This window comes from Schistocerca nitens, chromosome 10 (assembly GCF_023898315.1).
Source record: "Schistocerca nitens isolate TAMUIC-IGC-003100 chromosome 10, iqSchNite1.1, whole genome shotgun sequence".
NCBI classification, from domain to species: domain Eukaryota; kingdom Metazoa; phylum Arthropoda; class Insecta; order Orthoptera; family Acrididae; genus Schistocerca; species Schistocerca nitens.
Window position 1 is genome coordinate 233,482,987 of NC_064623.1, and position 22,717 is coordinate 233,505,703.

At 50.7% G+C, this 22,717-nt stretch overlaps 21 non-coding genes across 21 annotated transcripts; all 21 read right to left on the reverse strand.

Moving 5' to 3' along the window:
• Positions 1 to 199: 199 nt before the first annotated feature.
• Positions 200 to 318, reverse strand: LOC126210687 (5S ribosomal RNA). The gene has a single exon (XR_007540731.1). It is a non-coding gene; the product is annotated as a 5S ribosomal RNA (ribosomal RNA).
• Positions 319 to 1,307: 989 nt separating this feature from the next.
• LOC126210699 (5S ribosomal RNA) lies at positions 1,308 to 1,426 on the reverse strand. The gene has a single exon (XR_007540732.1). It is a non-coding gene; the product is annotated as a 5S ribosomal RNA (ribosomal RNA).
• A 989-nt stretch (positions 1,427 to 2,415) lies between these two features.
• On the reverse strand, positions 2,416 to 2,534 carry LOC126210711 (5S ribosomal RNA). Its single transcript, XR_007540733.1, has one exon. It is a non-coding gene; the product is annotated as a 5S ribosomal RNA (ribosomal RNA).
• A 989-nt stretch (positions 2,535 to 3,523) lies between these two features.
• On the reverse strand, positions 3,524 to 3,642 carry LOC126210724 (5S ribosomal RNA). Its single transcript, XR_007540734.1, has one exon. It is a non-coding gene; the product is annotated as a 5S ribosomal RNA (ribosomal RNA).
• A 979-nt stretch (positions 3,643 to 4,621) lies between these two features.
• Positions 4,622 to 4,740, reverse strand: LOC126210736 (5S ribosomal RNA). The gene has a single exon (XR_007540735.1). It is a non-coding gene; the product is annotated as a 5S ribosomal RNA (ribosomal RNA).
• Positions 4,741 to 5,719: 979 nt separating this feature from the next.
• LOC126210749 (5S ribosomal RNA) lies at positions 5,720 to 5,838 on the reverse strand. Its single transcript, XR_007540736.1, has one exon. It is a non-coding gene; the product is annotated as a 5S ribosomal RNA (ribosomal RNA).
• Positions 5,839 to 6,827: 989 nt separating this feature from the next.
• Positions 6,828 to 6,946, reverse strand: LOC126210815 (5S ribosomal RNA). Its single transcript, XR_007540787.1, has one exon. It is a non-coding gene; the product is annotated as a 5S ribosomal RNA (ribosomal RNA).
• A 989-nt stretch (positions 6,947 to 7,935) lies between these two features.
• Positions 7,936 to 8,054, reverse strand: LOC126210902 (5S ribosomal RNA). Its single transcript, XR_007540850.1, has one exon. It is a non-coding gene; the product is annotated as a 5S ribosomal RNA (ribosomal RNA).
• Positions 8,055 to 9,043: 989 nt separating this feature from the next.
• LOC126210915 (5S ribosomal RNA) lies at positions 9,044 to 9,162 on the reverse strand. The gene has a single exon (XR_007540851.1). It is a non-coding gene; the product is annotated as a 5S ribosomal RNA (ribosomal RNA).
• A 989-nt stretch (positions 9,163 to 10,151) lies between these two features.
• On the reverse strand, positions 10,152 to 10,270 carry LOC126210928 (5S ribosomal RNA). The gene has a single exon (XR_007540853.1). It is a non-coding gene; the product is annotated as a 5S ribosomal RNA (ribosomal RNA).
• A 989-nt stretch (positions 10,271 to 11,259) lies between these two features.
• On the reverse strand, positions 11,260 to 11,378 carry LOC126210940 (5S ribosomal RNA). The gene has a single exon (XR_007540854.1). It is a non-coding gene; the product is annotated as a 5S ribosomal RNA (ribosomal RNA).
• A 989-nt stretch (positions 11,379 to 12,367) lies between these two features.
• LOC126210952 (5S ribosomal RNA) lies at positions 12,368 to 12,486 on the reverse strand. The gene has a single exon (XR_007540855.1). It is a non-coding gene; the product is annotated as a 5S ribosomal RNA (ribosomal RNA).
• A 989-nt stretch (positions 12,487 to 13,475) lies between these two features.
• LOC126210964 (5S ribosomal RNA) lies at positions 13,476 to 13,594 on the reverse strand. The gene has a single exon (XR_007540856.1). It is a non-coding gene; the product is annotated as a 5S ribosomal RNA (ribosomal RNA).
• Positions 13,595 to 14,583: 989 nt separating this feature from the next.
• Positions 14,584 to 14,702, reverse strand: LOC126210976 (5S ribosomal RNA). The gene has a single exon (XR_007540857.1). It is a non-coding gene; the product is annotated as a 5S ribosomal RNA (ribosomal RNA).
• Positions 14,703 to 15,691: 989 nt separating this feature from the next.
• LOC126210988 (5S ribosomal RNA) lies at positions 15,692 to 15,810 on the reverse strand. The gene has a single exon (XR_007540858.1). It is a non-coding gene; the product is annotated as a 5S ribosomal RNA (ribosomal RNA).
• Positions 15,811 to 16,799: 989 nt separating this feature from the next.
• On the reverse strand, positions 16,800 to 16,918 carry LOC126211001 (5S ribosomal RNA). Its single transcript, XR_007540859.1, has one exon. It is a non-coding gene; the product is annotated as a 5S ribosomal RNA (ribosomal RNA).
• A 989-nt stretch (positions 16,919 to 17,907) lies between these two features.
• Positions 17,908 to 18,026, reverse strand: LOC126211013 (5S ribosomal RNA). The gene has a single exon (XR_007540861.1). It is a non-coding gene; the product is annotated as a 5S ribosomal RNA (ribosomal RNA).
• A 989-nt stretch (positions 18,027 to 19,015) lies between these two features.
• Positions 19,016 to 19,134, reverse strand: LOC126211025 (5S ribosomal RNA). Its single transcript, XR_007540862.1, has one exon. It is a non-coding gene; the product is annotated as a 5S ribosomal RNA (ribosomal RNA).
• A 979-nt stretch (positions 19,135 to 20,113) lies between these two features.
• LOC126211037 (5S ribosomal RNA) lies at positions 20,114 to 20,232 on the reverse strand. Its single transcript, XR_007540863.1, has one exon. It is a non-coding gene; the product is annotated as a 5S ribosomal RNA (ribosomal RNA).
• Positions 20,233 to 21,221: 989 nt separating this feature from the next.
• On the reverse strand, positions 21,222 to 21,340 carry LOC126211050 (5S ribosomal RNA). Its single transcript, XR_007540865.1, has one exon. It is a non-coding gene; the product is annotated as a 5S ribosomal RNA (ribosomal RNA).
• A 989-nt stretch (positions 21,341 to 22,329) lies between these two features.
• Positions 22,330 to 22,448, reverse strand: LOC126211053 (5S ribosomal RNA). The gene has a single exon (XR_007540866.1). It is a non-coding gene; the product is annotated as a 5S ribosomal RNA (ribosomal RNA).
• Positions 22,449 to 22,717: the final 269 nt, after the last annotated feature.

The window sequence follows — 22,717 nt, forward strand, 5'->3', positions numbered from 1 at the left end:
GCTTAAAAAGGAAAAAATGCAGGGGAGCCAAAAGTACCATTTTTATTGGTTCATTTTTATTTTATTTTATTTTTTTTTGTTTTCGCACCATTACAGTAGTTTAAAATGCTTAAGGAAACGTCTTTGTCACAACAGAAGGGTAGTATCGAAAGAGGGCTGGCAGGAGTAGCGATATAAAAAGGAAGAAAAAAAGAAGGGGAGCCAACAGCACCCGGTGGTCCCAGGCGGTCACCCATCCAAGTACTAACCGGGCCCGATGTGGCTTAACTTCGGTGATCGGACGAGAACCGGTGTATTTAACATGGTATGGCCGTTGGCGTACATATACTGTAGGCGCACGGCAGAATTCGCATTCGGCTCTTCTCCCAACACACAAAATGTTAGTTTTCGGCCGCATTTGACGAAAGCACCTCCTTCCGCAACAGCGAGTTCCTCGAGGACGGCGCGGAGTGCGCGCCCGACGTCCCAGCAGAACGATTGCCGAATTGGCGAGCGCGCCGTCGCGTGTGTGAAACGCACAGCTGCTCGTAGCACCTCCTGTCATTCGCTTGTCGCGTGCAACCTTCGACACTCGCGGAAGGCGTATCTCGTCCCTGGTGTCCAGGCGTATGCTCTGTGCGGGGTGTGGCAGTGTCGTGCTGGAGGGCGCCACTGGTAGCGATGTGAGCTTCCTCGCCTCGCTTCGCCTCACACCGGGTGTTTGCATAGTTGGCAGTGCATTCGCACCTTTCCTATCCCTGTCCCCGTACCGACTTGGCCCGACTTTGCTCGACTGCCGCTCGCTGCCGCTCGGGTCGTGGTCCATATGACGGCGCAAGCACGACAAACGTCTGCGGGACTAGACGACGCGACTAAGGAATAAATTTATGATTACAAATCAAATTTGGAACTGTACAGTGCAGCACAACAATAGGCGCTGACGCATTTCAGGGCAGATTCGTACTGTTTTATCGTTTTCAAAGACTTCCCGGCAAACTTCGTTAGCACATTCTCCCTCAAACTGAGTTAATTACCGCATTATCGTACCGTTGCATTACTTTAAAATGCTTAAGAAAGCATCTTTGTCATAACAGAAAGGTAGTATGAAACGACTGCTGGCAGGATGGCGGCTTAAAAAGGAAAAAATGCAGGGGAGCCAAAAGTACCATTTTTATTGGTTCATTTTTATTTTATTTTATTTTTTTTTGTTTTCGCACCATTACAGTAGTTTAAAATGCTTAAGGAAACGTCTTTGTCACAACAGAAGGGTAGTATCGAAAGAGGGCTGGCAGGAGTAGCGATATAAAAAGGAAGAAAAAAAGAAGGGGAGCCAACAGCACCCGGTGGTCCCAGGCGGTCACCCATCCAAGTACTAACCGGGCCCGATGTGGCTTAACTTCGGTGATCGGACGAGAACCGGTGTATTTAACATGGTATGGCCGTTGGCGTACATATACTGTAGGCGCACGGCAGAATTCGCATTCGGCTCTTCTCCCAACACACAAAATGTTAGTTTTCGGCCGCATTTGACGAAAGCACCTCCTTCCGCAACAGCGAGTTCCTCGAGGACGGCGCGGAGTGCGCGCCCGACGTCCCAGCAGAACGATTGCCGAATTGGCGAGCGCGCCGTCGCGTGTGTGAAACGCACAGCTGCTCGTAGCACCTCCTGTCATTCGCTTGTCGCGTGCAACCTTCGACACTCGCGGAAGGCGTATCTCGTCCCTGGTGTCCAGGCGTATGCTCTGTGCGGGGTGTGGCAGTGTCGTGCTGGAGGGCGCCACTGGTAGCGATGTGAGCTTCCTCGCCTCGCTTCGCCTCACACCGGGTGTTTGCATAGTTGGCAGTGCATTCGCACCTTTCCTATCCCTGTCCCCGTACCGACTTGGCCCGACTTTGCTCGACTGCCGCTCGCTGCCGCTCGGGTCGTGGTCCATATGACGGCGCAAGCACGACAAACGTCTGCGGGACTAGACGACGCGACTAAGGAATAAATTTATGATTACAAATCAAATTTGGAACTGTACAGTGCAGCACAACAATAGGCGCTGACGCATTTCAGGGCAGATTCGTACTGTTTTATCGTTTTCAAAGACTTCCCGGCAAACTTCGTTAGCACATTCTCCCTCAAACTGAGTTAATTACCGCATTATCGTACCGTTGCATTACTTTAAAATGCTTAAGAAAGCATCTTTGTCATAACAGAAAGGTAGTATGAAACGACTGCTGGCAGGATGGCGGCTTAAAAAGGAAAAAATGCAGGGGAGCCAAAAGTACCATTTTTATTGGTTCATTTTTATTTTATTTTATTTTTTTTTGTTTTCGCACCATTACAGTAGTTTAAAATGCTTAAGGAAACGTCTTTGTCACAACAGAAGGGTAGTATCGAAAGAGGGCTGGCAGGAGTAGCGATATAAAAAGGAAGAAAAAAAGAAGGGGAGCCAACAGCACCCGGTGGTCCCAGGCGGTCACCCATCCAAGTACTAACCGGGCCCGATGTGGCTTAACTTCGGTGATCGGACGAGAACCGGTGTATTTAACATGGTATGGCCGTTGGCGTACATATACTGTAGGCGCACGGCAGAATTCGCATTCGGCTCTTCTCCCAACACACAAAATGTTAGTTTTCGGCCGCATTTGACGAAAGCACCTCCTTCCGCAACAGCGAGTTCCTCGAGGACGGCGCGGAGTGCGCGCCCGACGTCCCAGCAGAACGATTGCCGAATTGGCGAGCGCGCCGTCGCGTGTGTGAAACGCACAGCTGCTCGTAGCACCTCCTGTCATTCGCTTGTCGCGTGCAACCTTCGACACTCGCGGAAGGCGTATCTCGTCCCTGGTGTCCAGGCGTATGCTCTGTGCGGGGTGTGGCAGTGTCGTGCTGGAGGGCGCCACTGGTAGCGATGTGAGCTTCCTCGCCTCGCTTCGCCTCACACCGGGTGTTTGCATAGTTGGCAGTGCATTCGCACCTTTCCTATCCCTGTCCCCGTACCGACTTGGCCCGACTTTGCTCGACTGCCGCTCGCTGCCGCTCGGGTCGTGGTCCATATGACGGCGCAAGCACGACAAACGTCTGCGGGACTAGACGACGCGACTAAGGAATAAATTTATGATTACAAATCAAATTTGGAACTGTACAGTGCAGCACAACAATAGGCGCTGACGCATTTCAGGGCAGATTCGTACTGTTTTATCGTTTTCAAAGACTTCCCGGCAAACTTCGTTAGCACATTCTCCCTCAAACTGAGTTAATTACCGCAATATCGTACCGTTGCATTACTTTAAAATGCTTAAGAAAGCATCTTTGTCATAACAGAAAGGTAGTATGAAACGACTGCTGGCAGGATGGCGGCTTAAAAAGGAAAAAATGCAGGGGAGCCAAAAGTACCATTTTTATTGGTTCATTTTTATTTTATTTTATTTTTTTTTGTTTTCGCACCATTACAGTAGTTTAAAATGCTTAAGGAAACGTCTTTGTCACAACAGAAGGGTAGTATCGAAAGAGGGCTGGCAGGAGTAGCGATATAAAAAGGAAGAAAAAAAGAAGGGGAGCCAACAGCACCCGGTGGTCCCAGGCGGTCACCCATCCAAGTACTAACCGGGCCCGATGTGGCTTAACTTCGGTGATCGGACGAGAACCGGTGTATTTAACATGGTATGGCCGTTGGCGTACATATACTGTAGGCGCACGGCAGAATTCGCATTCGGCTCTTCTCCCAACACACAAAATGTTAGTTTTCGGCCGCATTTGACGAAAGCACCTCCTTCCGCAACAGCGAGTTCCTCGAGGACGGCGCGGAGTGCGCGCCCGACGTCCCAGCAGAACGATTGCCGAATTGGCGAGCGCGCCGTCGCGTGTGTGAAACGCACAGCTGCTCGTAGCACCTCCTGTCATTCGCTTGTCGCGTGCAACCTTCGACACTCGCGGAAGGCGTATCTCGTCCCTGGTGTCCAGGCGTATGCTCTGTGCGGGGTGTGGCAGTGTCGTGCTGGAGGGCGCCACTGGTAGCGATGTGAGCTTCCTCGCCTCGCTTCGCCTCACACCGGGTGTTTGCATAGTTGGCAGTGCATTCGCACCTTTCCTATCCCTGTCCCCGTACCGACTTGGCCCGACTTTGCTCGACTGCCGCTCGGGTCGTGGTCCATATGACGGCGCAAGCACGACAAACGTCTGCGGGACTAGACGACGCGACTAAGGAATAAATTTATGATTACAAATCAAATTTGGAACTGTACAGTGCAGCACAACAATAGGCGCTGACGCATTTCAGGGCAGATTCGTACTGTTTTATCGTTTTCAAAGACTTCCCGGCAAACTTCGTTAGCACATTCTCCCTCAAACTGAGTTAATTACCGCAATATCGTACCGTTGCATTACTTTAAAATGCTTAAGAAAGCATCTTTGTCATAACAGAAAGGTAGTATGAAACGACTGCTGGCAGGATGGCGGCTTAAAAAGGAAAAAATGCAGGGGAGCCAAAAGTACCATTTTTATTGGTTCATTTTTATTTTATTTTATTTTTTTTTGTTTTCGCACCATTACAGTAGTTTAAAATGCTTAAGGAAACGTCTTTGTCACAACAGAAGGGTAGTATCGAAAGAGGGCTGGCAGGAGTAGCGATATAAAAAGGAAGAAAAAAAGAAGGGGAGCCAACAGCACCCGGTGGTCCCAGGCGGTCACCCATCCAAGTACTAACCGGGCCCGATGTGGCTTAACTTCGGTGATCGGACGAGAACCGGTGTATTTAACATGGTATGGCCGTTGGCGTACATATACTGTAGGCGCACGGCAGAATTCGCATTCGGCTCTTCTCCCAACACACAAAATGTTAGTTTTCGGCCGCATTTGACGAAAGCACCTCCTTCCGCAACAGCGAGTTCCTCGAGGACGGCGCGGAGTGCGCGCCCGACGTCCCAGCAGAACGATTGCCGAATTGGCGAGCGCGCCGTCGCGTGTGTGAAACGCACAGCTGCTCGTAGCACCTCCTGTCATTCGCTTGTCGCGTGCAACCTTCGACACTCGCGGAAGGCGTATCTCGTCCCTGGTGTCCAGGCGTATGCTCTGTGCGGGGTGTGGCAGTGTCGTGCTGGAGGGCGCCACTGGTAGCGATGTGAGCTTCCTCGCCTCGCTTCGCCTCACACCGGGTGTTTGCATAGTTGGCAGTGCATTCGCACCTTTCCTATCCCTGTCCCCGTACCGACTTGGCCCGACTTTGCTCGACTGCCGCTCGGGTCGTGGTCCATATGACGGCGCAAGCACGACAAACGTCTGCGGGACTAGACGACGCGACTAAGGAATAAATTTATGATTACAAATCAAATTTGGAACTGTACAGTGCAGCACAACAATAGGCGCTGACGCATTTCAGGGCAGATTCGTACTGTTTTATCGTTTTCAAAGACTTCCCGGCAAACTTCGTTAGCACATTCTCCCTCAAACTGAGTTAATTACCGCAATATCGTACCGTTGCATTACTTTAAAATGCTAAAGAAAGCATCTTTGTCATAACAGAAAGGTAGTATGAAACGACTGCTGGCAGGATGGCGGCTTAAAAAGGAAAAAATGCAGGGGAGCCAAAAGTACCATTTTTATTGGTTCATTTTTATTTTATTTTATTTTTTTTTGTTTTCGCACCATTACAGTAGTTTAAAATGCTTAAGGAAACGTCTTTGTCACAACAGAAGGGTAGTATCGAAAGAGGGCTGGCAGGAGTAGCGATATAAAAAGGAAGAAAAAAAGAAGGGGAGCCAACAGCACCCGGTGGTCCCAGGCGGTCACCCATCCAAGTACTAACCGGGCCCGATGTGGCTTAACTTCGGTGATCGGACGAGAACCGGTGTATTTAACATGGTATGGCCGTTGGCGTACATATACTGTAGGCGCACGGCACAATTCGCATTCGGCTCTTCTCCCAACACACAAAATGTTAGTTTTCGGCCGCATTTGACGAAAGCACCTCCTTCCGCAACAGCGAGTTCCTCGAGGACGGCGCGGAGTGCGCGCCCGACGTCCCAGCAGAACGATTGCCGAATTGGCGAGCGCGCCGTCGCGTGTGTGAAACGCACAGCTGCTCGTAGCACCTCCTGTCATTCGCTTGTCGCGTGCAACCTTCGACACTCGCGGAAGGCGTATCTCGTCCCTGGTGTCCAGGCGTATGCTCTGTGCGGGGTGTGGCAGTGTCGTGCTGGAGGGCGCCACTGGTAGCGATGTGAGCTTCCTCGCCTCGCTTCGCCTCACACCGGGTGTTTGCATAGTTGGCAGTGCATTCGCACCTTTCCTATCCCTGTCCCCGTACCGACTTGGCCCGACTTTGCTCGACTGCCGCTCGCTGCCGCTCGGGTCGTGGTCCATATGACGGCGCAAGCACGACAAACGTCTGCGGGACTAGACGACGCGACTAAGGAATAAATTTATGATTACAAATCAAATTTGGAACTGTACAGTGCAGCACAACAATAGGCGCTGACGCATTTCAGGGCAGATTCGTACTGTTTTATCGTTTTCAAAGACTTCCCGGCAAACTTCGTTAGCACATTCTCCCTCAAACTGAGTTAATTACCGCATTATCGTACCGTTGCATTACTTTAAAATGCTTAAGAAAGCATCTTTGTCATAACAGAAAGGTAGTATGAAACGACTGCTGGCAGGATGGCGGCTTAAAAAGGAAAAAATGCAGGGGAGCCAAAAGTACCATTTTTATTGGTTCATTTTTATTTTATTTTATTTTTTTTTGTTTTCGCACCATTACAGTAGTTTAAAATGCTTAAGGAAACGTCTTTGTCACAACAGAAGGGTAGTATCGAAAGAGGGCTGGCAGGAGTAGCGATATAAAAAGGAAGAAAAAAAGAAGGGGAGCCAACAGCACCCGGTGGTCCCAGGCGGTCACCCATCCAAGTACTAACCGGGCCCGATGTGGCTTAACTTCGGTGATCGGACGAGAACCGGTGTATTTAACATGGTATGGCCGTTGGCGTACATATACTGTAGGCGCACGGCAGAATTCGCATTCGGCTCTTCTCCCAACACACAAAATGTTAGTTTTCGGCCGCATTTGACGAAAGCACCTCCTTCCGCAACAGCGAGTTCCTCGAGGACGGCGCGGAGTGCGCGCCCGACGTCCCAGCAGAACGATTGCCGAATTGGCGAGCGCGCCGTCGCGTGTGTGAAACGCACAGCTGCTCGTAGCACCTCCTGTCATTCGCTTGTCGCGTGCAACCTTCGACACTCGCGGAAGGCGTATCTCGTCCCTGGTGTCCAGGCGTATGCTCTGTGCGGGGTGTGGCAGTGTCGTGCTGGAGGGCGCCACTGGTAGCGATGTGAGCTTCCTCGCCTCGCTTCGCCTCACACCGGGTGTTTGCATAGTTGGCAGTGCATTCGCACCTTTCCTATCCCTGTCCCCGTACCGACTTGGCCCGACTTTGCTCGACTGCCGCTCGCTGCCGCTCGGGTCGTGGTCCATATGACGGCGCAAGCACGACAAACGTCTGCGGGACTAGACGACGCGACTAAGGAATAAATTTATGATTACAAATCAAATTTGGAACTGTACAGTGCAGCACAACAATAGGCGCTGACGCATTTCAGGGCAGATTCGTACTGTTTTATCGTTTTCAAAGACTTCCCGGCAAACTTCGTTAGCACATTCTCCCTCAAACTGAGTTAATTACCGCATTATCGTACCGTTGCATTACTTTAAAATGCTTAAGAAAGCATCTTTGTCATAACAGAAAGGTAGTATGAAACGACTGCTGGCAGGATGGCGGCTTAAAAAGGAAAAAATGCAGGGGAGCCAAAAGTACCATTTTTATTGGTTCATTTTTATTTTATTTTATTTTTTTTTGTTTTCGCACCATTACAGTAGTTTAAAATGCTTAAGGAAACGTCTTTGTCACAACAGAAGGGTAGTATCGAAAGAGGGCTGGCAGGAGTAGCGATATAAAAAGGAAGAAAAAAAGAAGGGGAGCCAACAGCACCCGGTGGTCCCAGGCGGTCACCCATCCAAGTACTAACCGGGCCCGATGTGGCTTAACTTCGGTGATCGGACGAGAACCGGTGTATTTAACATGGTATGGCCGTTGGCGTACATATACTGTAGGCGCACGGCACAATTCGCATTCGGCTCTTCTCCCAACACACAAAATGTTAGTTTTCGGCCGCATTTGACGAAAGCACCTCCTTCCGCAACAGCGAGTTCCTCGAGGACGGCGCGGAGTGCGCGCCCGACGTCCCAGCAGAACGATTGCCGAATTGGCGAGCGCGCCGTCGCGTGTGTGAAACGCACAGCTGCTCGTAGCACCTCCTGTCATTCGCTTGTCGCGTGCAACCTTCGACACTCGCGGAAGGCGTATCTCGTCCCTGGTGTCCAGGCGTATGCTCTGTGCGGGGTGTGGCAGTGTCGTGCTGGAGGGCGCCACTGGTAGCGATGTGAGCTTCCTCGCCTCGCTTCGCCTCACACCGGGTGTTTGCATAGTTGGCAGTGCATTCGCACCTTTCCTATCCCTGTCCCCGTACCGACTTGGCCCGACTTTGCTCGACTGCCGCTCGCTGCCGCTCGGGTCGTGGTCCATATGACGGCGCAAGCACGACAAACGTCTGCGGGACTAGACGACGCGACTAAGGAATAAATTTATGATTACAAATCAAATTTGGAACTGTACAGTGCAGCACAACAATAGGCGCTGACGCATTTCAGGGCAGATTCGTACTGTTTTATCGTTTTCAAAGACTTCCCGGCAAACTTCGTTAGCACATTCTCCCTCAAACTGAGTTAATTACCGCATTATCGTACCGTTGCATTACTTTAAAATGCTTAAGAAAGCATCTTTGTCATAACAGAAAGGTAGTATGAAACGACTGCTGGCAGGATGGCGGCTTAAAAAGGAAAAAATGCAGGGGAGCCAAAAGTACCATTTTTATTGGTTCATTTTTATTTTATTTTATTTTTTTTTGTTTTCGCACCATTACAGTAGTTTAAAATGCTTAAGGAAACGTCTTTGTCACAACAGAAGGGTAGTATCGAAAGAGGGCTGGCAGGAGTAGCGATATAAAAAGGAAGAAAAAAAGAAGGGGAGCCAACAGCACCCGGTGGTCCCAGGCGGTCACCCATCCAAGTACTAACCGGGCCCGATGTGGCTTAACTTCGGTGATCGGACGAGAACCGGTGTATTTAACATGGTATGGCCGTTGGCGTACATATACTGTAGGCGCACGGCAGAATTCGCATTCGGCTCTTCTCCCAACACACAAAATGTTAGTTTTCGGCCGCATTTGACGAAAGCACCTCCTTCCGCAACAGCGAGTTCCTCGAGGACGGCGCGGAGTGCGCGCCCGACGTCCCAGCAGAACGATTGCCGAATTGGCGAGCGCGCCGTCGCGTGTGTGAAACGCACAGCTGCTCGTAGCACCTCCTGTCATTCGCTTGTCGCGTGCAACCTTCGACACTCGCGGAAGGCGTATCTCGTCCCTGGTGTCCAGGCGTATGCTCTGTGCGGGGTGTGGCAGTGTCGTGCTGGAGGGCGCCACTGGTAGCGATGTGAGCTTCCTCGCCTCGCTTCGCCTCACACCGGGTGTTTGCATAGTTGGCAGTGCATTCGCACCTTTCCTATCCCTGTCCCCGTACCGACTTGGCCCGACTTTGCTCGACTGCCGCTCGCTGCCGCTCGGGTCGTGGTCCATATGACGGCGCAAGCACGACAAACGTCTGCGGGACTAGACGACGCGACTAAGGAATAAATTTATGATTACAAATCAAATTTGGAACTGTACAGTGCAGCACAACAATAGGCGCTGACGCATTTCAGGGCAGATTCGTACTGTTTTATCGTTTTCAAAGACTTCCCGGCAAACTTCGTTAGCACATTCTCCCTCAAACTGAGTTAATTACCGCATTATCGTACCGTTGCATTACTTTAAAATGCTTAAGAAAGCATCTTTGTCATAACAGAAAGGTAGTATGAAACGACTGCTGGCAGGATGGCGGCTTAAAAAGGAAAAAATGCAGGGGAGCCAAAAGTACCATTTTTATTGGTTCATTTTTATTTTATTTTATTTTTTTTTGTTTTCGCACCATTACAGTAGTTTAAAATGCTTAAGGAAACGTCTTTGTCACAACAGAAGGGTAGTATCGAAAGAGGGCTGGCAGGAGTAGCGATATAAAAAGGAAGAAAAAAAGAAGGGGAGCCAACAGCACCCGGTGGTCCCAGGCGGTCACCCATCCAAGTACTAACCGGGCCCGATGTGGCTTAACTTCGGTGATCGGACGAGAACCGGTGTATTTAACATGGTATGGCCGTTGGCGTACATATACTGTAGGCGCACGGCACAATTCGCATTCGGCTCTTCTCCCAACACACAAAATGTTAGTTTTCGGCCGCATTTGACGAAAGCACCTCCTTCCGCAACAGCGAGTTCCTCGAGGACGGCGCGGAGTGCGCGCCCGACGTCCCAGCAGAACGATTGCCGAATTGGCGAGCGCGCCGTCGCGTGTGTGAAACGCACAGCTGCTCGTAGCACCTCCTGTCATTCGCTTGTCGCGTGCAACCTTCGACACTCGCGGAAGGCGTATCTCGTCCCTGGTGTCCAGGCGTATGCTCTGTGCGGGGTGTGGCAGTGTCGTGCTGGAGGGCGCCACTGGTAGCGATGTGAGCTTCCTCGCCTCGCTTCGCCTCACACCGGGTGTTTGCATAGTTGGCAGTGCATTCGCACCTTTCCTATCCCTGTCCCCGTACCGACTTGGCCCGACTTTGCTCGACTGCCGCTCGCTGCCGCTCGGGTCGTGGTCCATATGACGGCGCAAGCACGACAAACGTCTGCGGGACTAGACGACGCGACTAAGGAATAAATTTATGATTACAAATCAAATTTGGAACTGTACAGTGCAGCACAACAATAGGCGCTGACGCATTTCAGGGCAGATTCGTACTGTTTTATCGTTTTCAAAGACTTCCCGGCAAACTTCGTTAGCACATTCTCCCTCAAACTGAGTTAATTACCGCATTATCGTACCGTTGCATTACTTTAAAATGCTTAAGAAAGCATCTTTGTCATAACAGAAAGGTAGTATGAAACGACTGCTGGCAGGATGGCGGCTTAAAAAGGAAAAAATGCAGGGGAGCCAAAAGTACCATTTTTATTGGTTCATTTTTATTTTATTTTATTTTTTTTTGTTTTCGCACCATTACAGTAGTTTAAAATGCTTAAGGAAACGTCTTTGTCACAACAGAAGGGTAGTATCGAAAGAGGGCTGGCAGGAGTAGCGATATAAAAAGGAAGAAAAAAAGAAGGGGAGCCAACAGCACCCGGTGGTCCCAGGCGGTCACCCATCCAAGTACTAACCGGGCCCGATGTGGCTTAACTTCGGTGATCGGACGAGAACCGGTGTATTTAACATGGTATGGCCGTTGGCGTACATATACTGTAGGCGCACGGCAGAATTCGCATTCGGCTCTTCTCCCAACACACAAAATGTTAGTTTTCGGCCGCATTTGACGAAAGCACCTCCTTCCGCAACAGCGAGTTCCTCGAGGACGGCGCGGAGTGCGCGCCCGACGTCCCAGCAGAACGATTGCCGAATTGGCGAGCGCGCCGTCGCGTGTGTGAAACGCACAGCTGCTCGTAGCACCTCCTGTCATTCGCTTGTCGCGTGCAACCTTCGACACTCGCGGAAGGCGTATCTCGTCCCTGGTGTCCAGGCGTATGCTCTGTGCGGGGTGTGGCAGTGTCGTGCTGGAGGGCGCCACTGGTAGCGATGTGAGCTTCCTCGCCTCGCTTCGCCTCACACCGGGTGTTTGCATAGTTGGCAGTGCATTCGCACCTTTCCTATCCCTGTCCCCGTACCGACTTGGCCCGACTTTGCTCGACTGCCGCTCGCTGCCGCTCGGGTCGTGGTCCATATGACGGCGCAAGCACGACAAACGTCTGCGGGACTAGACGACGCGACTAAGGAATAAATTTATGATTACAAATCAAATTTGGAACTGTACAGTGCAGCACAACAATAGGCGCTGACGCATTTCAGGGCAGATTCGTACTGTTTTATCGTTTTCAAAGACTTCCCGGCAAACTTCGTTAGCACATTCTCCCTCAAACTGAGTTAATTACCGCATTATCGTACCGTTGCATTACTTTAAAATGCTTAAGAAAGCATCTTTGTCATAACAGAAAGGTAGTATGAAACGACTGCTGGCAGGATGGCGGCTTAAAAAGGAAAAAATGCAGGGGAGCCAAAAGTACCATTTTTATTGGTTCATTTTTATTTTATTTTATTTTTTTTTGTTTTCGCACCATTACAGTAGTTTAAAATGCTTAAGGAAACGTCTTTGTCACAACAGAAGGGTAGTATCGAAAGAGGGCTGGCAGGAGTAGCGATATAAAAAGGAAGAAAAAAAGAAGGGGAGCCAACAGCACCCGGTGGTCCCAGGCGGTCACCCATCCAAGTACTAACCGGGCCCGATGTGGCTTAACTTCGGTGATCGGACGAGAACCGGTGTATTTAACATGGTATGGCCGTTGGCGTACATATACTGTAGGCGCACGGCACAATTCGCATTCGGCTCTTCTCCCAACACACAAAATGTTAGTTTTCGGCCGCATTTGACGAAAGCACCTCCTTCCGCAACAGCGAGTTCCTCGAGGACGGCGCGGAGTGCGCGCCCGACGTCCCAGCAGAACGATTGCCGAATTGGCGAGCGCGCCGTCGCGTGTGTGAAACGCACAGCTGCTCGTAGCACCTCCTGTCATTCGCTTGTCGCGTGCAACCTTCGACACTCGCGGAAGGCGTATCTCGTCCCTGGTGTCCAGGCGTATGCTCTGTGCGGGGTGTGGCAGTGTCGTGCTGGAGGGCGCCACTGGTAGCGATGTGAGCTTCCTCGCCTCGCTTCGCCTCACACCGGGTGTTTGCATAGTTGGCAGTGCATTCGCACCTTTCCTATCCCTGTCCCCGTACCGACTTGGCCCGACTTTGCTCGACTGCCGCTCGCTGCCGCTCGGGTCGTGGTCCATATGACGGCGCAAGCACGACAAACGTCTGCGGGACTAGACGACGCGACTAAGGAATAAATTTATGATTACAAATCAAATTTGGAACTGTACAGTGCAGCACAACAATAGGCGCTGACGCATTTCAGGGCAGATTCGTACTGTTTTATCGTTTTCAAAGACTTCCCGGCAAACTTCGTTAGCACATTCTCCCTCAAACTGAGTTAATTACCGCATTATCGTACCGTTGCATTACTTTAAAATGCTTAAGAAAGCATCTTTGTCATAACAGAAAGGTAGTATGAAACGACTGCTGGCAGGATGGCGGCTTAAAAAGGAAAAAATGCAGGGGAGCCAAAAGTACCATTTTTATTGGTTCATTTTTATTTTATTTTATTTTTTTTTGTTTTCGCACCATTACAGTAGTTTAAAATGCTTAAGGAAACGTCTTTGTCACAACAGAAGGGTAGTATCGAAAGAGGGCTGGCAGGAGTAGCGATATAAAAAGGAAGAAAAAAAGAAGGGGAGCCAACAGCACCCGGTGGTCCCAGGCGGTCACCCATCCAAGTACTAACCGGGCCCGATGTGGCTTAACTTCGGTGATCGGACGAGAACCGGTGTATTTAACATGGTATGGCCGTTGGCGTACATATACTGTAGGCGCACGGCACAATTCGCATTCGGCTCTTCTCCCAACACACAAAATGTTAGTTTTCGGCCGCATTTGACGAAAGCACCTCCTTCCGCAACAGCGAGTTCCTCGAGGACGGCGCGGAGTGCGCGCCCGACGTCCCAGCAGAACGATTGCCGAATTGGCGAGCGCGCCGTCGCGTGTGTGAAACGCACAGCTGCTCGTAGCACCTCCTGTCATTCGCTTGTCGCGTGCAACCTTCGACACTCGCGGAAGGCGTATCTCGTCCCTGGTGTCCAGGCGTATGCTCTGTGCGGGGTGTGGCAGTGTCGTGCTGGAGGGCGCCACTGGTAGCGATGTGAGCTTCCTCGCCTCGCTTCGCCTCACACCGGGTGTTTGCATAGTTGGCAGTGCATTCGCACCTTTCCTATCCCTGTCCCCGTACCGACTTGGCCCGACTTTGCTCGACTGCCGCTCGCTGCCGCTCGGGTCGTGGTCCATATGACGGCGCAAGCACGACAAACGTCTGCGGGACTAGACGACGCGACTAAGGAATAAATTTATGATTACAAATCAAATTTGGAACTGTACAGTGCAGCACAACAATAGGCGCTGACGCATTTCAGGGCAGATTCGTACTGTTTTATCGTTTTCAAAGACTTCCCGGCAAACTTCGTTAGCACATTCTCCCTCAAACTGAGTTAATTACCGCATTATCGTACCGTTGCATTACTTTAAAATGCTTAAGAAAGCATCTTTGTCATAACAGAAAGGTAGTATGAAACGACTGCTGGCAGGATGGCGGCTTAAAAAGGAAAAAATGCAGGGGAGCCAAAAGTACCATTTTTATTGGTTCATTTTTATTTTATTTTATTTTTTTTTGTTTTCGCACCATTACAGTAGTTTAAAATGCTTAAGGAAACGTCTTTGTCACAACAGAAGGGTAGTATCGAAAGAGGGCTGGCAGGAGTAGCGATATAAAAAGGAAGAAAAAAAGAAGGGGAGCCAACAGCACCCGGTGGTCCCAGGCGGTCACCCATCCAAGTACTAACCGGGCCCGATGTGGCTTAACTTCGGTGATCGGACGAGAACCGGTGTATTTAACATGGTATGGCCGTTGGCGTACATATACTGTAGGCGCACGGCAGAATTCGCATTCGGCTCTTCTCCCAACACACAAAATGTTAGTTTTCGGCCGCATTTGACGAAAGCACCTCCTTCCGCAACAGCGAGTTCCTCGAGGACGGCGCGGAGTGCGCGCCCGACGTCCCAGCAGAACGATTGCCGAATTGGCGAGCGCGCCGTCGCGTGTGTGAAACGCACAGCTGCTCGTAGCACCTCCTGTCATTCGCTTGTCGCGTGCAACCTTCGACACTCGCGGAAGGCGTATCTCGTCCCTGGTGTCCAGGCGTATGCTCTGTGCGGGGTGTGGCAGTGTCGTGCTGGAGGGCGCCACTGGTAGCGATGTGAGCTTCCTCGCCTCGCTTCGCCTCACACCGGGTGTTTGCATAGTTGGCAGTGCATTCGCACCTTTCCTATCCCTGTCCCCGTACCGACTTGGCCCGACTTTGCTCGACTGCCGCTCGCTGCCGCTCGGGTCGTGGTCCATATGACGGCGCAAGCACGACAAACGTCTGCGGGACTAGACGACGCGACTAAGGAATAAATTTATGATTACAAATCAAATTTGGAACTGTACAGTGCAGCACAACAATAGGCGCTGACGCATTTCAGGGCAGATTCGTACTGTTTTATCGTTTTCAAAGACTTCCCGGCAAACTTCGTTAGCACATTCTCCCTCAAACTGAGTTAATTACCGCATTATCGTACCGTTGCATTACTTTAAAATGCTTAAGAAAGCATCTTTGTCATAACAGAAAGGTAGTATGAAACGACTGCTGGCAGGATGGCGGCTTAAAAAGGAAAAAATGCAGGGGAGCCAAAAGTACCATTTTTATTGGTTCATTTTTATTTTATTTTATTTTTTTTTGTTTTCGCACCATTACAGTAGTTTAAAATGCTTAAGGAAACGTCTTTGTCACAACAGAAGGGTAGTATCGAAAGAGGGCTGGCAGGAGTAGCGATATAAAAAGGAAGAAAAAAAGAAGGGGAGCCAACAGCACCCGGTGGTCCCAGGCGGTCACCCATCCAAGTACTAACCGGGCCCGATGTGGCTTAACTTCGGTGATCGGACGAGAACCGGTGTATTTAACATGGTATGGCCGTTGGCGTACATATACTGTAGGCGCACGGCAGAATTCGCATTCGGCTCTTCTCCCAACACACAAAATGTTAGTTTTCGGCCGCATTTGACGAAAGCACCTCCTTCCGCAACAGCGAGTTCCTCGAGGACGGCGCGGAGTGCGCGCCCGACGTCCCAGCAGAACGATTGCCGAATTGGCGAGCGCGCCGTCGCGTGTGTGAAACGCACAGCTGCTCGTAGCACCTCCTGTCATTCGCTTGTCGCGTGCAACCTTCGACACTCGCGGAAGGCGTATCTCGTCCCTGGTGTCCAGGCGTATGCTCTGTGCGGGGTGTGGCAGTGTCGTGCTGGAGGGCGCCACTGGTAGCGATGTGAGCTTCCTCGCCTCGCTTCGCCTCACACCGGGTGTTTGCATAGTTGGCAGTGCATTCGCACCTTTCCTATCCCTGTCCCCGTACCGACTTGGCCCGACTTTGCTCGACTGCCGCTCGCTGCCGCTCGGGTCGTGGTCCATATGACGGCGCAAGCACGACAAACGTCTGCGGGACTAGACGACGCGACTAAGGAATAAATTTATGATTACAAATCAAATTTGGAACTGTACAGTGCAGCACAACAATAGGCGCTGACGCATTTCAGGGCAGATTCGTACTGTTTTATCGTTTTCAAAGACTTCCCGGCAAACTTCGTTAGCACATTCTCCCTCAAACTGAGTTAATTACCGCATTATCGTACCGTTGCATTACTTTAAAATGCTTAAGAAAGCATCTTTGTCATAACAGAAAGGTAGTATGAAACGACTGCTGGCAGGATGGCGGCTTAAAAAGGAAAAAATGCAGGGGAGCCAAAAGTACCATTTTTATTGGTTCATTTTTATTTTATTTTATTTTTTTTTGTTTTCGCACCATTACAGTAGTTTAAAATGCTTAAGGAAACGTCTTTGTCACAACAGAAGGGTAGTATCGAAAGAGGGCTGGCAGGAGTAGCGATATAAAAAGGAAGAAAAAAAGAAGGGGAGCCAACAGCACCCGGTGGTCCCAGGCGGTCACCCATCCAAGTACTAACCGGGCCCGATGTGGCTTAACTTCGGTGATCGGACGAGAACCGGTGTATTTAACATGGTATGGCCGTTGGCGTACATATACTGTAGGCGCACGGCACAATTCGCATTCGGCTCTTCTCCCAACACACAAAATGTTAGTTTTCGGCCGCATTTGACGAAAGCACCTCCTTCCGCAACAGCGAGTTCCTCGAGGACGGCGCGGAGTGCGCGCCCGACGTCCCAGCAGAACGATTGCCGAATTGGCGAGCGCGCCGTCGCGTGTGTGAAACGCACAGCTGCTCGTAGCACCTCCTGTCATTCGCTTGTCGCGTGCAACCTTCGACACTCGCGGAAGGCGTATCTCGTCCCTGGTGTCCAGGCGTATGCTCTGTGCGGGGTGTGGCAGTGTCGTGCTGGAGGGCGCCACTGGTAGCGATGTGAGCTTCCTCGCCTCGCTTCGCCTCACACCGGGTGTTTGCATAGTTGGCAGTGCATTCGCACCTTTCCTATCCCTGTCCCCGTACCGACTTGGCCCGACTTTGCTCGACTGCCGCTCGCTGCCGCTCGGGTCGTGGTCCATATGACGGCGCAAGCACGACAAACGTCTGCGGGACTAGACGACGCGACTAAGGAATAAATTTATGATTACAAATCAAATTTGGAACTGTACAGTGCAGCACAACAATAGGCGCTGACGCATTTCAGGGCAGATTCGTACTGTTTTATCGTTTTCAAAGACTTCCCGGCAAACTTCGTTAGCACATTCTCCCTCAAACTGAGTTAATTACCGCATTATCGTACCGTTGCATTACTTTAAAATGCTTAAGAAAGCATCTTTGTCATAACAGAAAGGTAGTATGAAACGACTGCTGGCAGGATGGCGGCTTAAAAAGGAAAAAATGCAGGGGAGCCAAAAGTACCATTTTTATTGGTTCATTTTTATTTTATTTTATTTTTTTTTGTTTTCGCACCATTACAGTAGTTTAAAATGCTTAAGGAAACGTCTTTGTCACAACAGAAGGGTAGTATCGAAAGAGGGCTGGCAGGAGTAGCGATATAAAAAGGAAGAAAAAAAGAAGGGGAGCCAACAGCACCCGGTGGTCCCAGGCGGTCACCCATCCAAGTACTAACCGGGCCCGATGTGGCTTAACTTCGGTGATCGGACGAGAACCGGTGTATTTAACATGGTATGGCCGTTGGCGTACATATACTGTAGGCGCACGGCACAATTCGCATTCGGCTCTTCTCCCAACACACAAAATGTTAGTTTTCGGCCGCATTTGACGAAAGCACCTCCTTCCGCAACAGCGAGTTCCTCGAGGACGGCGCGGAGTGCGCGCCCGACGTCCCAGCAGAACGATTGCCGAATTGGCGAGCGCGCCGTCGCGTGTGTGAAACGCACAGCTGCTCGTAGCACCTCCTGTCATTCGCTTGTCGCGTGCAACCTTCGACACTCGCGGAAGGCGTATCTCGTCCCTGGTGTCCAGGCGTATGCTCTGTGCGGGGTGTGGCAGTGTCGTGCTGGAGGGCGCCACTGGTAGCGATGTGAGCTTCCTCGCCTCGCTTCGCCTCACACCGGGTGTTTGCATAGTTGGCAGTGCATTCGCACCTTTCCTATCCCTGTCCCCGTACCGACTTGGCCCGACTTTGCTCGACTGCCGCTCGCTGCCGCTCGGGTCGTGGTCCATATGACGGCGCAAGCACGACAAACGTCTGCGGGACTAGACGACGCGACTAAGGAATAAATTTATGATTACAAATCAAATTTGGAACTGTACAGTGCAGCACAACAATAGGCGCTGACGCATTTCAGGGCAGATTCGTACTGTTTTATCGTTTTCAAAGACTTCCCGGCAAACTTCGTTAGCACATTCTCCCTCAAACTGAGTTAATTACCGCATTATCGTACCGTTGCATTACTTTAAAATGCTTAAGAAAGCATCTTTGTCATAACAGAAAGGTAGTATGAAACGACTGCTGGCAGGATGGCGGCTTAAAAAGGAAAAAATGCAGGGGAGCCAAAAGTACCATTTTTATTGGTTCATTTTTATTTTATTTTATTTTTTTTTGTTTTCGCACCATTACAGTAGTTTAAAATGCTTAAGGAAACGTCTTTGTCACAACAGAAGGGTAGTATCGAAAGAGGGCTGGCAGGAGTAGCGATATAAAAAGGAAGAAAAAAAGAAGGGGAGCCAACAGCACCCGGTGGTCCCAGGCGGTCACCCATCCAAGTACTAACCGGGCCCGATGTGGCTTAACTTCGGTGATCGGACGAGAACCGGTGTATTTAACATGGTATGGCCGTTGGCGTACATATACTGTAGGCGCACGGCAGAATTCGCATTCGGCTCTTCTCCCAACACACAAAATGTTAGTTTTCGGCCGCATTTGACGAAAGCACCTCCTTCCGCAACAGCGAGTTCCTCGAGGACGGCGCGGAGTGCGCGCCCGACGTCCCAGCAGAACGATTGCCGAATTGGCGAGCGCGCCGTCGCGTGTGTGAAACGCACAGCTGCTCGTAGCACCTCCTGTCATTCGCTTGTCGCGTGCAACCTTCGACACTCGCGGAAGGCGTATCTCGTCCCTGGTGTCCAGGCGTATGCTCTGTGCGGGGTGTGGCAGTGTCGTGCTGGAGGGCGCCACTGGTAGCGATGTGAGCTTCCTCGCCTCGCTTCGCCTCACACCGGGTGTTTGCATAGTTGGCAGTGCATTCGCACCTTTCCTATCCCTGTCCCCGTACCGACTTGGCCCGACTTTGCTCGACTGCCGCTCGGGTCGTGGTCCATATGACGGCGCAAGCACGACAAACGTCTGCGGGACTAGACGACGCGACTAAGGAATAAATTTATGATTACAAATCAAATTTGGAACTGTACAGTGCAGCACAACAATAGGCGCTGACGCATTTCAGGGCAGATTCGTACTGTTTTATCGTTTTCAAAGACTTCCCGGCAAACTTCGTTAGCACATTCTCCCTCAAACTGAGTTAATTACCGCATTATCGTACCGTTGCATTACTTTAAAATGCTTAAGAAAGCATCTTTGTCATAACAGAAAGGTAGTATGAAACGACTGCTGGCAGGATGGCGGCTTAAAAAGGAAAAAATGCAGGGGAGCCAAAAGTACCATTTTTATTGGTTCATTTTTATTTTATTTTATTTTTTTTTGTTTTCGCACCATTACAGTAGTTTAAAATGCTTAAGGAAACGTCTTTGTCACAACAGAAGGGTAGTATCGAAAGAGGGCTGGCAGGAGTAGCGATATAAAAAGGAAGAAAAAAAGAAGGGGAGCCAACAGCACCCGGTGGTCCCAGGCGGTCACCCATCCAAGTACTAACCGGGCCCGATGTGGCTTAACTTCGGTGATCGGACGAGAACCGGTGTATTTAACATGGTATGGCCGTTGGCGTACATATACTGTAGGCGCACGGCACAATTCGCATTCGGCTCTTCTCCCAACACACAAAATGTTAGTTTTCGGCCGCATTTGACGAAAGCACCTCCTTCCGCAACAGCGAGTTCCTCGAGGACGGCGCGGAGTGCGCGCCCGACGTCCCAGCAGAACGATTGCCGAATTGGCGAGCGCGCCGTCGCGTGTGTGAAACGCACAGCTGCTCGTAGCACCTCCTGTCATTCGCTTGTCGCGTGCAACCTTCGACACTCGCGGAAGGCGTATCTCGTCCCTGGTGTCCAGGCGTATGCTCTGTGCGGGGTGTGGCAGTGTCGTGCTGGAGGGCGCCACTGGTAGCGATGTGAGCTTCCTCGCCTCGCTTCGCCTCACACCGGGTGTTTGCATAGTTGGCAGTGCATTCGCACCTTTCCTATCCCTGTCCCCGTACCGACTTGGCCCGACTTTGCTCGACTGCCGCTCGCTGCCGCTCGGGTCGTGGTCCATATGACGGCGCAAGCACGACAAACGTCTGCGGGACTAGACGACGCGACTAAGGAATAAATTTATGATTACAAATCAAATTTGGAACTGTACAGTGCAGCACAACAATAGGCGCTGACGCATTTCAGGGCAGATTCGTACTGTTTTATCGTTTTCAAAGACTTCCCGGCAAACTTCGTTAGCACATTCTCCCTCAAACTGAGTTAATTACCGCATTATCGTACCGTTGCATTACTTTAAAATGCTTAAGAAAGCATCTTTGTCATAACAGAAAGGTAGTATGAAACGACTGCTGGCAGGATGGCGGCTTAAAAAGGAAAAAATGCAGGGGAGCCAAAAGTACCATTTTTATTGGTTCATTTTTATTTTATTTTATTTTTTTTTGTTTTCGCACCATTACAGTAGTTTAAAATGCTTAAGGAAACGTCTTTGTCACAACAGAAGGGTAGTATCGAAAGAGGGCTGGCAGGAGTAGCGATATAAAAAGGAAGAAAAAAAGAAGGGGAGCCAACAGCACCCGGTGGTCCCAGGCGGTCACCCATCCAAGTACTAACCGGGCCCGATGTGGCTTAACTTCGGTGATCGGACGAGAACCGGTGTATTTAACATGGTATGGCCGTTGGCGTACATATACTGTAGGCGCACGGCAGAATTCGCATTCGGCTCTTCTCCCAACACACAAAATGTTAGTTTTCGGCCGCATTTGACGAAAGCACCTCCTTCCGCAACAGCGAGTTCCTCGAGGACGGCGCGGAGTGCGCGCCCGACGTCCCAGCAGAACGATTGCCGAATTGGCGAGCGCGCCGTCGCGTGTGTGAAACGCACAGCTGCTCGTAGCACCTCCTGTCATTCGCTTGTCGCGTGCAACCTTCGACACTCGCGGAAGGCGTATCTCGTCCCTGGTGTCCAGGCGTATGCTCTGTGCGGGGTGTGGCAGTGTCGTGCTGGAGGGCGCCACTGGTAGCGATGTGAGCTTCCTCGCCTCGCTTCGCCTCACACCGGGTGTTTGCATAGTTGGCAGTGCATTCGCACCTTTCCTATCCCTGTCCCCGTACCGACTTGGCCCGACTTTGCTCGACTGCCGCTCGCTGCCGCTCGGGTCGTGGTCCATATGACGGCGCAAGCACGACAAACGTCTGCGGGACTAGACGACGCGACTAAGGAATAAATTTATGATTACAAATCAAATTTGGAACTGTACAGTGCAGCACAACAATAGGCGCTGACGCATTTCAGGGCAGATTCGTACTGTTTTATCGTTTTCAAAGACTTCCCGGCAAACTTCGTTAGCACATTCTCCCTCAAACTGAGTTAATTACCGCATTATCGTACCGTTGCATTACTTTAAAATGCTTAAGAAAGCATCTTTGTCATAACAGAAAGGTAGTATGAAACGACTGCTGGCAGGATGGCGGCTTAAAAAGGAAAAAATGCAGGGGAGCCAAAAGTACCATTTTTATTGGTTCATTTTTATTTTATTTTATTTTTTTTTGTTTTCGCACCATTACAGTAGTTTAAAATGCTTAAGGAAACGTCTTTGTCACAACAGAAGGGTAGTATCGAAAGAGGGCTGGCAGGAGTAGCGATATAAAAAGGAAGAAAAAAAGAAGGGGAGCCAACAGCACCCGGTGGTCCCAGGCGGTCACCCATCCAAGTACTAACCGGGCCCGATGTGGCTTAACTTCGGTGATCGGACGAGAACCGGTGTATTTAACATGGTATGGCCGTTGGCGTACATATACTGTAGGCGCACGGCACAATTCGCATTCGGCTCTTCTCCCAACACACAAAATGTTAGTTTTCGGCCGCATTTGACGAAAGCACCTCCTTCCGCAACAGCGAGTTCCTCGAGGACGGCGCGGAGTGCGCGCCCGACGTCCCAGCAGAACGATTGCCGAATTGGCGAGCGCGCCGTCGCGTGTGTGAAACGCACAGCTGCTCGTAGCACCTCCTGTCATTCGCTTGTCGCGTGCAACCTTCGACACTCGCGGAAGGCGTATC